Source organism: Medicago sativa, chromosome 3 (genome assembly GCF_051527215.1).
Source record: "Medicago sativa cultivar Bolivia chromosome 3, Bolivia_mono, whole genome shotgun sequence".
In the NCBI taxonomy this organism is placed as follows: Eukaryota; Viridiplantae; Streptophyta; class Magnoliopsida; order Fabales; family Fabaceae; genus Medicago; species Medicago sativa.
The window spans coordinates 86,841,209-86,854,567 of record NC_140751.1 but is presented as its reverse complement, the minus strand read 5'-3'; the positions used below and the strand labels follow the sequence as shown (position 1 = coordinate 86,854,567).

Sequence of the window (13,359 nt, the reverse complement as noted above, 5' to 3'; positions counted from 1 at the left end):
CAATTAAGTGGTAACGAACTTTCCCTAAAAAAAATTACCTGGTAACAAACTATATTTTTTTTAGGATACCAATAACATAACAAATATAACATAAACTTTTCTAGTTCTCTTCTACTGTGTTACGATACAAAAGAGACAAACGAAAAGCACCATGATCATGGCGGAGGCAAACTGGTCTGAACTCCCTAAGAAACTTTTCAATTTGATTTTGGAAAGACTCGACGATGACCACGACGTCATTAGCTTTCTATCGGTTTGTTCGACGTGGCGGAGTTCTCCCGTCTCAAATCACCACCACCATCCTAGAGTTCCCTTCCATCTACCACCACATATTAATGCTGAATCAATATCCTTTGAGTGTGAGTCTACCAAAACAGTCTCCTCCTCATCAAACCCCCACAAGAACAAGAACAACAACAAAACCTCCACCCTTGGTTGATTAGAACTCAAAAAAACTTTCATGGCTAAACCCAACTCTTCCATCCACTCTGCCCAAGTAACTCGTCTTCCTCTTATTGTTTCCCAAACGTGCTTGACTTCAAGAAATTCTCTTCCGTCCATTTGGGAACTGACTTCTTCCTTGACATCAAAAAAAGTTATTTTAAACCAAGCGCAAACCCACTCGTGTACTCTTATGAAAACCCACTAGCTGAATTTCTACCTTTAGGACGGTTTAAAAAGGTAGTTGCTGTCACATGCCAAAGGGAACCTCTTGTTCTCGGCACATTGAACCGTGATGGCCATCCAATACTGTTCCGTTGTCACGAAGAGCGTTGGACACCGATGCCCCACATGCAATGTGTTTTCAAGACATCTGTGTGTTTAAAAAGAGATTTTGTGTGGTCAATAAAGGTGGTCGGACATTTGCGATTGGACCAGACTATAGTGTCCAGTTAGTGGCTGAATCTTTGGTGTATGGAGGAGGGGACGTGAAATTCCTGGTAGAGAGTGAGGGTGAATTATTGCTAGTGGACATTTATCACTCTCATTGTGTTGGGTTCCCTGGTGAAGATGGTTTCAGGATTGATGTGTTTAGGCTTGATGAGAAAGAGAAGAAATGGGTCAAGTTGCCGAGTTTAGGGGATAGAGTTTTGTTCTTGGGGAATGGATGTTCGTTTTTTGCTTCTGCTTCAGATTTGTCTGTTGTCAAAGGAAATTGTATTATCTTTGTTGGTGATGTTGGATTAATTATTTAATTAATCAATTATGGATTGACAATAATCAATTATTATAAGTTGATGTCATAATATAAATTATGGTCTATTGTGTTGAGCACTAATTATATGATGAATTTGAGTGATTGGGCTTTTGTTACTAAATGGACTGTGATGGGTTGGACCATTTAGATAAGCCCAATGAGAGGTCCCTGCCCTCAGCCGTTTAGCTATTTAAACGTCATCCCATTAGACGGTTAATTATTCTGAAGATTGGTGAGAAAACCTAGAGCTAGACGGAATGAGGGTAGTTACCCCTCTCATAGTTGTCGGAGTTGTCTACGTTTATCCTTCATCAACCTAATTCAAAGGTACACAATTTCTTGTTCCTTCTTTGTTACTGATGATATGCTATAATTTGTATCTAGTGATCTATGGCTAAACATTATAAATTCATCAATTGGTATCAGAGCCAAATAGATACATGTTATGGCTATTTGTTGAATTGCAATCGGTCTTTGTTTTACGTGGCTGAATAATTCATAATTCACACAAACCCTTAAATATTTGATTGCAATTGAAACCTTTTTTTGACTGATTGAATTGTGTGAATATATGAATTTTGTGTTTTCCAATTGTACCGTGTTCATTCTCATAAAGTCGATGCATTAATGTTTGATAGTTTTATTGGAATATACATTCTCAATTACATGATGAGGTATTATAATTTTGTTTTACCTACATAAACGTGAACACCATCTATGATTCAAGCCAATTCTTTTATGTTCCCTGTTCAACGAGATCGTATCGGGTCGCAGTCGGGTCAATAGAATCCGCTTAAGGGGAAAATTGGTAAATAATAAAAAAAAAATATAATAAAAATATAACACTTATGAACATCTTATGTTCTTTTGAAGATTTGAGTCTAAAATATAAAACTTATGTAAATTTATTCTTTTTAAAGTGTTATAATTGTGAAAAATTCTTAGACTCAGACTTATATTCTTGCATCAAATATTCTATCAAATATTCTATATTAATATATATTTTGAGATTTGTTGATACCCTCAAAATTATTTGTCGTGTCAAGAATAACTTGACTATTTTACTATTCTTGATTTATGGGTTTCAAAATTTTGTCAAATCTTAAAAGGATCGTTGAGAATAATTTCTCTTCAAATCATATATTCTCAATATTTGAGCCTAAACTATTTTGAAAATTCACTCTTACATTAGTAACACTAACTATTTAATCAATTGAAATGTTACTATTGTGAATTTCTAGAAGGTTCAATTTATTAATTCTAATGTCAAATATATTGAATATAATATATTCTTTAATTCATATTGTTTTAGCATAAAGATCCAAAATTTACTAATAGATCATTTTTTGGCGACATATTTAAACTAAGACACTTGTCATTGATTCTTGTCACAAATTGTTTTGATGGGTCCTCATAATATTTTGTTTTCAGAATGAGTATAGTGAGTTGTATATATATGTCATTTATATTAATTGAATTTAAAATTGGCATATTTCTCTTTAATAAACATTATGCTTTCTACTATACTCTCTAATCTAGACCCGTAGTTTATTACTCTAAATTTTGTGACAAATATTATTATGTGTCTTGTCGCAATTAAATATTTGGATCACAATAATATTAAACTATATATTTTATATATAGTGAATAATGCTAAAATTCTAATTATGAATTAAAATTTGTACCCCTCTTTGTTGTTTATCCGTTAACTATTATCAAAACAACTTATTAAGAATGGAGGCAATTTTTAAAATATGTATCATCCTTACATCTGAATTCTTATATAAATCATATTGATTTATTTTTTTAATTAGAGTCTCACATATGCTTATTTATAATTGTTTATTCTCTATTGTGGAATATTTTGAGATGACTATATTATAAGATATTCTCGTTAAGTCATCAAAAGGCATTGGCTCTAAGTATAAGGATGAATGTCACACTCTGCGAGGTAAGTTGTTATTTAATTATTTTATCCTCTTGTGACTTATATTGCTTATTATTGCACATATGAAGAAATTTAGTTCTTCTTCTCTTTTGTTGTGCAATTATGATATCCTATATAGAAGTGAAATCCTTTTTCAGAATATTATAAACAGAACTCTGTTGTTATATACTTTTTTCTTACTATAATGCTCCATTTTGTATTTGTGTTTTTTTCTAATTTATAGTGGGAGTATTGAAAAATTTTATTCTAAGAGTTCTTTTCTGGATAAATTAGAAAACTATTTGACACACTTCTATTCCAAATAACAACTTTTGTTATTATACTACTTCATATAAAAGAAATTCTAAAGTCATATTTATGATGTGCTAATTTAAAATATTGTTAAGCACATTTTTCTATCATTTGAATATGACCGAAGTTGAGTAAATTTAAGTATAATTATTTATGCATGATATTATTGTATCATATTATCTTAAGCATAAACATTATTTATTTGTATAATTGTAATCTCACCTATCGTGGGTACAATTATGCAAATTTTGTTAAATAGATTAGCATTATATTGGTAACAGTCATACCCTATCGGTGTGTTGTTATTAATATAATTGTTATTATTCAATGTACCTAAAATGTTTATACTTATGTCAATTATAATTAGAATACTCTATCAATGTTTAAATTTTGTAAGACATAAGAATGGTACATTGTGATGATATAGTTCTTACTTATTATCGTTAAGATCCTTGAATGAGATTAATATAAGTAAGTTACTTTGTTAAAAGACATGTAGAAAATTGTATAAATTTTGCAATCCAATATTATTACATTTTGAATTAAATTTCTACCTAAATGTGTTTTTTATATATATATAAATATATCGGATTGCTACTATCCCTTTGTTATGTGAGTGACGGACATACCCTATCGGTGTGACGTTACTTAACATATCATTTTGTGATAGAGAAATAGTTGAATATTTTATTTAAAATATCTTTCAAACCTTTTTAATTCAACTATCATTGTCTATTCTCTATCAAGTGGGAGAATCATTGTTATGTATTGTGTAACGTGATGGACATACCCTATCGGTATGACATTACTTAACATAATCATCCTTTTGTGGGTAAGATAGTTTAACTATCATTCTCCACCAAGTGGAGAAAATATCATTCTTCAACAAGTGATAAAAATTCTACATGTCAACTAACTATATCTCATAAACAAATATATTTATTTGTTTTCATATTTTAGATATGAAATAGAGACTTATATTGAGGATATTAATTATGCTATTACTATTCTTTAATACTTATGGAAGCTTATGACTATTTTCTTTTATATCCTCAATAATAATAAAATATAAGTCTTGTGTATTTCTGTTGCTTGTAACCTAATTGTTTCTCAAATTTGTGTAAGTATAATTGTAACATTTGAGTTTTGAGTGAGTTATTAAAATTGTGAATAGAGTCTCATATCCTATTTTATAATAATAGAGACTTATCTCACTCATATGATGATAAACCTTTTATATAATCATCATACTATGTCATATAAAGGTTACTATATTTATAAAATTCTTCGGAATTTTAATTGTGAAAAAGGAGATTTTGTGTTATAAATTTCTTAGATGAAAATTTACGTTCTCCTTAATTGTAAATGCAGAATATGTGGTTAACTACGAAACCGAATTCTTGATAATATCTGCCATTGATAAAATATGTATTTATGGGGTTTCATATTATCTTTGAGTTACCACTTGTGTTAATAATCCTGCTATGCTCATGTGCAAAATATGTGGTTGAGTTCATGAAACTCTATTGGCTAAAATTATATAACCACTTATGTTGATGATCTTGCACTAGTAATTGAGTATCCCACTGTTGAATATTACATTATTATAATATTTTGTATCAGTGATCACTAATGAGAATTCCACTTACTCTTGTTTATATATATATGTGGGATCAGTGGGACTGTGTACACAATATTATATATTATGAGCTCAAATGAGAAATCTCACTCTTGTTTATATATATATATATATATATATATATATATATATATATATATATATATATATATATATATATATATATATATATATATATATATATATATATGTGAGATCAAGAGAAATGTGTACACAATATTATTGTCGTTATCGCCATATACTCTTGTGTAGGGATGGGAATAGGCCAGGCCAGGCCAGGCTTTAGGAGGCCTGAGCCTGGCCTACGATAATTTTCAAAGGCCTGAGCCTGGCCTATGGCCTGTCGTAGGCTCATTTTTTAGGCCTGGCCTGGCCTATTTAAAAGCCTATCTGGCCTTTTAGCCTATTTAAAAGCCTGTTTTATTTCATAGCCTATTTTATTTTGAGATTGAATACACGTTCATTTTTTCACCTTCATATCTACGTAGTTGTTCAAGCATTACTCCAACTTTTTGTAGATAAATTTCTAAACTAATTTTACCAACAATGGAATTAGCATTATTTTCTACAAAAACGTTAATTTACAAAACATTTCATGACACTTATCAAAATCATCATCGTCAAAATATCACAATATATTCTAAATAAAAATTACAGTATTTTTACAATATTTATCTTTGTTCAAGATCTTATGAAAAAATAAAAGAATGATTCAAGCAAACAGAAGGCCGTTCCAAATACTTTGGCTTAACCGTGACAATGAAATCTATGGATTGGTTAGTGTAAAACAAACATGGTATTGATTGGAAAAGAAAAGTAGATGTATGAGAAAAGGGATGAAATCTCTCAATAGTTACATCACAATACTTGACAATTAATTTTACATAGACTTTGAAACTGTGATATAATCTAGACCACCAAACGTAGATCTGAGAAATTGATATAAGCTGGACAAACGTAGATCTGAGAAAAAAAATAGAGACACGCCAATTGATCAAAATAAGGATTGGTTGTTAGGTACTTTGCATCTAATAGCCAATTTCTATAAACTAGATATTGTTTTTTAGATTTATTGGTTTGGAATTGAAGAGGCAGACCAGAGGATGTGGGTATGAAAGAGTGAGGAAGTGGAGGCATTTCTATTAGGGTTTTCTATCATTCTCAATTTATATTAAGGTGTTCTAGAGGTTGGAGCGGATCATTCAGCCCAAACGTGAATTGGTTAACTAAGGCCCAATTATTATGAATGCTTCATCCAGTCCAAATATAGAGGCTGGCCTGTCAGGCCTAATAGGCTATTTTACTGGCCTAAGCCTGGCCTTTTTAATTATATAGGCTTAAAAAAAAGCCTAGGCCTGCCATCTTTTGCTAAACAGGCCAGGCCAGGCCAGGCCTTAAAAGGCCAGGCCGAAGGCCCCTGTAGGCCGGCCTGGCCTATTCCCACCCCTACTCTTGTGCACACTATAAAATATGGCATAACTTAAGAGACTTTAAACTTTAGTCTCATTCTATTATATTGAGATATATGTTAAAATTCTATCGATCTCAATGAGCATCATAATTGGATGCTTAAGTCAATTTTGTTGGAATATGCACAATAACTTCTTGGCATGAAAATATAAGTTGTGTTTTTGTTTTACCAACATTCCACATTTTTGAGGTCATAAATAGTAAGTACAATGTATAATATCAATACTCCTATCGAGTATGATATTGTGTTCTTGTGGTACTTATAATTTGAGATAATCATAAATGTTCTTTTGTTATTGACATTCTAGTGGCCACATTAATCCACATATTTTTCTTTAAACTACGTGTCTATGTTAATCCAATTTGGGGATTATTGAATTTCCTATTTTGCTTTTATGGATTTTCATAGTCACATTTTTTTGTAAAACTTGGATTAATTGAATGTCGTAGAACATTTATTGATTTTGACTATATGTAATTACACTCTTAATAGGCTATCCCTATAAGTAATTACTACTCGTGTACCTGTGTGGATATAGGACTTCTGTAATATTGAAAACTCATTGGCAGAACCATTAACCACAGACTTATATATATATATATATATATATATATATATATATATATATATATATATATATATATGAGTATTGTAACTCATAATGATTTGATCAAGTCTATGTTATTTTGGGTTAGTGGGAGTTTGTTATAGCATTTTTAAAATGCTTGGGCTATTCTTTAGTGACATATTCTTTTTAATTCAAACGTGTCACTATAGATTCATCATTTGTTAGAAAAGTGAGTCTTTGATCTGTATGATTTGTTTTCCCTATCGGATTCAATTTCTGCAGCATTAAAGCTTACTTCTCTTTTGAATGATTAGTGCTTTGACCATACATGTAATTTTAAATTTTTAAATTCTTTATGACAAGTGAATTTTTTTATTTTTTTAGTAATTGAGTATTGTCATCCAAGTGGGAGATTGTTGGATTAATTATTTAATTAATCAATTATGGATTGACAATAATCAATTATTATAAGTTGATGTCATAATATAAATTATGGTCTATTGTGTTAAGCACTAATTATATGATGAATTTGAGTGATTGGGCTTTTGTTACTAAATGGACCGTGATGGGTTGGACCATTTAGATAAGCCCAATGAGAGGTCTCTGCCCTCAGCCGTTTAGCTATTTAAACGTCATCCCATTAGACGGTTAATTATTCTGAAGATTGGGGAGAAAACCTAGAGCTAGACGGAATGAGGGTAGTTACCCCTCTCATAGTTGTCGGAGTTGTCTACGTTTATCCTTCATCAACCTAATTCAAAGGTACACAATTTCTTGTTCCTTCTTTGTTACTGATGATATGCTATAATTTGTATCTAGTGATCTATGGCTAAACATTATAAATTCATCAGGTGATGCATTCCTCCCTTTTAACAAAATGCTATGTGGGACTGGGATGTGTATTTTTCACTTGGATCAAGGTCGTCTTTCCCCTTTGTCTGATTATCCTGAATACTACAACTTGTTAGGGCCACCTCCGGAATGGATCGTCAAATCACATAAACCTATAATCTTTGTGAGTATCAATAACATCTCAAATTATTTTAAAATTTTAGGATTTAGAATTGAGTATAAAGAGAGAATCAATTTACTTATTACTATAAATTTCCTATGACATTATTTATTAGGATTCGGATCCTCCCATTTAGTGTCTAACTTGAAATCTTGTCACTTTAAACAGAGGCATAAGAAAGGAAGAGGACGTAAGCCAGACACAACATCAGGTTCCCGCGCAAAGCATAGCAATTTGCAAATTTAAGATTTTACTACTATTTATGTCACAACAACATGACAATGGTTTTCAAAGGTTTTCTATTTCCTAGAAGACTTGGTATTTTGTTTCAATTCCTAAACTTGGTTTAATCTTTTGCTATTATCTAAGTCCTGACAATGTGACAGTGATTGCCCAAAGTGTTCTATTTTCTAGAAGACCAGGGATTTTGTTTCAATTCCTAGTATTGTTCATGTTTGATACATTAAAACGGGTTCTAATTAGTAGTTTGTTCACTCTTTATTTCTATGATCTTTTCAATGAATCTTCTAATATTTTCTTCTCTACTTGGTTATGAAAATCAAAACTGAGTTTCCTATTTTTCCACCACTGTATCATCATTTGAACGAAGGGATCATGTGCATTTGTTTATTAAATTGTTCTTACTATGTTATTAAGTATGGGGTCTATGGTTTTTGCTCATTGTTATGATATTACTGTTGTTGCTTTCTTATCTTAATATATCATGACTTTGTATATCTTAGTTAGAAGCGGCTTAAAAACATTTTCATTCTAGATACCTTGGCAGAAATGGTCCAAACATTGTTGTTTCCAATTTTTTCAAATTTTTTGTTATTATCAATGTAATACTCTTTCAAAATTATATTTGTTAGCATAGTTTATCATGTTACTTAAAAGATGATTCCCCAACAGTTTAATTTGTCCCAAAATTTGAAAATATTTATTTCTTGCTACCTCTGTAAAAACTTCAATCCGACTAAATATATTGTCAAGGATTAGGAATCTTAAATAGTGATATATCATTAAGCAATGTTGTCAATTCAAGATCAGGAAAAATAGTGTTTTGTTCAAATATCGCTATGCTACAGCGCTATAACCGCTGTTTGACAACACTTTTTACTAAATAGCTTTTCACGGAACAATAGTAGTTTTTTCAAATTCCGCTATGCTATATATTTGAATACACTGTCATTATGTGACTCCTTGCAGCAACTATTTTATATTGGGATCAGCGATGAGTGATGTAACTCATGACTAATTGAACATATGAAACCATGTGCTGAGTTGAAAAACTCAGCTAATTATTTTCTGTATTTAGTTATTCGATTGCACAACCTCTATCATCGGCAGTTGATGGAATAGACATGCAGTTAATTTTATTTTTTTGAAACAGCGCATTTTATTAAATTCGCCACCCATACAAAAAGTATATGATGGCTTCAAGGAATAGGGATTGAACAAAACACACTCCCTGACCCAAACCAGTCACGAGAGGCGCTAACCAGCAAACAATAAAGTTGTTCTGCATAAACCAGAACAGAGCCCTAACTAACAGTGGCGCTAAAGCACAAAAACCACCTAAACAATGCCAAAAAAACACCCCCCCCCCCCCACAACCCCCTAACACTTATTACCTTAACATATAATCTCTAGAATTCCAGCACCATTCATAATACAAACAAATGGGAACATTTAATCTAGCCAAAAACCACCGCCAAGACAAAACTTTAATTTCCTCTCCTAGCTCACCTATACCACATTTTTAAAAACTTTCATATTCCTCTCATTCCAAATCACCCAAATTGTTGCTTGTTAAATAAACTGAAAACCCTTTCGCAACTTTTAATTTGACGTTTCACTACTCCAACATTCTAAATGCACAAACAAATTAGTTTATGGAATTTGGGCCTAAGATGCTTTAATGTCATGTATCCAACCAGAATCTATTTTTGCTTCCAAGGATACTCCTTCATTCCATGAGGTGGATGTGGACCAAGTTGTTTGGAAACCATATAGATCCAGGGATCATAGTGTTCGTTCTAACTATCGCTTTTGTTTTGAGGAATTAATGAACACTTCTGGTTACAATATACCTGGAAACTTGAAATTGCTTTGGAATCCGGTAGTACCACCGAAGTTAGATCCTTTGTTTGACGAGTGGTTCGTGATTGTATTCCTACTTGTGTTCGTTTGCAAGTAAAGGAATTGAACATTACACAGATGTGTAAAAGGTGTGGTGTGGAGCAAGAATCTTTGTCTCCTTTGCTTCTTACTTGCTCGAAAAGTATGGCTATGTGGAGAAAGTTGGGATTGGTTGAGCTATTTATTCAATCTCTTAACAAATTTCCTTGCATTAGGGAGTGTGTTATCATGCCATGGAGCAGTTGTCGAAGCATGGTAGAAGTGTATGCACAATCACGATGTGGAGCCTATGGAAGAATAGGAATTTGACAGCTTTGGAGAACAAAATTCAAAGCCCATCAGAAATGTTGTTTAGAGGAAAATCGATGTTCGAAGATTTGAGGGCAGCTAGGCGCATGGAAAGGAATCGGTGGTAGTGAATCATAGCAGGCAAAGTAATTGGAGTCTTCTTCCCACCAGTTTCCTTAAATGTAACTTGGACGATTCCTTCTCTGCTCAATACAATAGAGTTGGAATTGGAATTTGTATATTAGAGATGAGTTGGCCATGTTTTTGGGGAACGAAGACGATTTGGTTGGAGCCTGTGATATCGATTTGTGAAGGTGAAACTAAAGCTTTGTTAGCTGCTATATTTGTTGGATCAAAGAGTTTGGTTTTGATAGAGTTATTTTCTCAGTGCTATTATTCATCACTGTCGTTACCTAGTTGAGTCTTCAAACTCTCATGTTGAGTTCTCGAAGAGATATATAAATGAAAGAAAATTATTGTAAATATAAGAATAAATTATTTGTCAAAAAGAATAAGGTAATTGAGGCTTACATGATAATTAAAAGTGCATTTTTAATTTAAGTCATTGATTTGTATCTCACGGTTAATACTAATTTTTCTTACGTCTCATATTAGCAAAATGTTCTCACCAGGGCTACTCGCTATATTATATATAACATTTAAATGATAAGATTATCCTTGTGAAACAATTACATTTCTTTGAGGATTCATGTTCAGCAAAATTGAAAACAGCAAAATTGAAAACAGAATAGAGGGCATGGGGTCATTAATAAAATCTCTTTTGTGAAGTGCTTCTATTTTTGAAAGTCTGTCTTGTAATAGTTTCCAATCAAACACTTCTATTTTTAATAGAACTCCATTCTTCCACAACAGGTGTGCTTCTATTTTTGTATTTCCACTTTTATTTATAATCCAAGTCTCTTGTTAGGTTAATTTTATACTGCTTTTACACCTTCCAACAATAATTGTAGTTCATCCATCAAGTCGAATTCATGCTGATTGGGAGGACTTTCCACTGCAAAGACCAACTCCAGTTTTCATCATAAAAAACTCTTGTTTCTGCTTGTCTGTCCTTGGCTTAATAATGAGTGTAGAGCTAGGGATAAATCCTTCAAGATTTTGTTGTCTATCCATTTTTCCTTTCAAAAGAAGATCTGTGTACCATCACATAACGCATTGTTGATATTTAAAGTAAACCAATGTAATCCAAACTCTTCAGTGTTTACGTAATTTACTCGCTCAAGACTTTTCGTGCAATATTTTCATATCTGAATTGTAACAAAACAAACCACAGTGCGTCTATGTCATTCAAACTCCACCTTCCATTTGCATCAACAATGCCATATTGAAGTTTTCTAGATCCTTAACTCCTAGTCCACCATCAACACATATTAATTATAAAAAAGATAATTATAAAAAAGATAAGTAATAAAGAGGAAGACTATTTGGTACTGAGTTTATTGAAGTTACTCTTTCTCCAATTTGATAAATGACAACCACTCCAACTTCACAACTACTTTTGCATTAGTTCCACAACTGGAGTCCCCGTTGAGTAACACTTCAGATTGACTCCTACAAGAGGTCCTCAGAACGCCTCAGAACGAGGCAATAGAGGAAAGTTAACGAAGCACCCAGACATCTATCTTTAATATTGATTCCTATTAACGTGCTTTTTTAAAAGTTAAATTTTTAACTTCAAAATCAATTCAAAATTTCTTAAGATAATTTTTAGGCTCTTTAGATTTTACCAAGTTTCTTCACCCACAAGAATGGTTTCATCAACAAAATGAAGAATTTGAAAGTTTAGGTCATCATGTTACTTGAATTATGCGAAGCTTCCATTTTCAACAACCTTTTAAATCAATGTTGTAAGTCCCCTTGCAACAATTAGAAAAAGAAATGGTGCTAACTGATCACCATGACACAAACTCGACATTCCAACTAGAGAAATGATATTTGTACATCCACTTTGTGACAACTTCTTTACAACTTTCTCTCTCATACTCACATTATGTTTTTATTCTCTCTCTTCCTTTTTCTCTCTCCATTGCTTTCGACCAATAAAAAGTGAGAAAAAAGAAATTGTACCAAAAGTTGTCTAAAATGGCTGTTCAAATATCACTACTCCTCCAACTAATATAAAGCCAAGGAAAACTAATTCGAAAAATAATTATTTAAATAAGACTCGATTTGATCACTCACAACTCCAGTGTTATTTTTCACAAAAAAATAATACTCGAATTAGACCTTGTTTGGATTAGCTTATTTTAGTGCTTATACAAAACAACTTACGCAAACAAATAAGCTTTTATGTATTATTTATATGTTTGTTAAGGTATTTTCTGAAAAGACGGTTTATGAAGATACAATTTTCGTTAGTAATAGCTTATAAATTAAAATAAAAAACTTATCTATTTACATAAGCTATTTTTTATAAGCTCAAAATAAGTTCAATCCAAACGGGGCCTTAGCCTGTGATACTTTCATACAATGTCAAATCAATCATTTTTTTTATTAATTAGTTCAGTAGTTAGAATTTAACCTTTAAGATGGATAAGCGGATAATCTGAGGTTCAAACCCCGACCCCTACACATATAATGCAACCTCCCTATAAACCATGTTATGCTTACTGGGACAATTGTCCCTCTTTTATAATGAGTCCAGATTAACATCGGGACTAATCAATTATTAGTCCGACATTTGAAAATGTTAGGGATTAATTCGCGTATTATTTTTTGCGAGGCTCGGCAGAGAAAAATTGTGACATTCCAAATTGAGTCATTTTTTCTAAATAATCATGT

The 13,359-nt window shown here is 31.8% G+C and overlaps 1 pseudogene; it reads left to right on the top strand.

Moving 5' to 3' along the window:
• The first annotated feature begins 151 nt into the window (after positions 1 to 151).
• On the top strand, positions 152 to 8,373 carry LOC146941389 (F-box protein SKIP23-like; annotated as a pseudogene).
• The last annotated feature ends 4,986 nt before the right edge of the window (positions 8,374 to 13,359 follow it).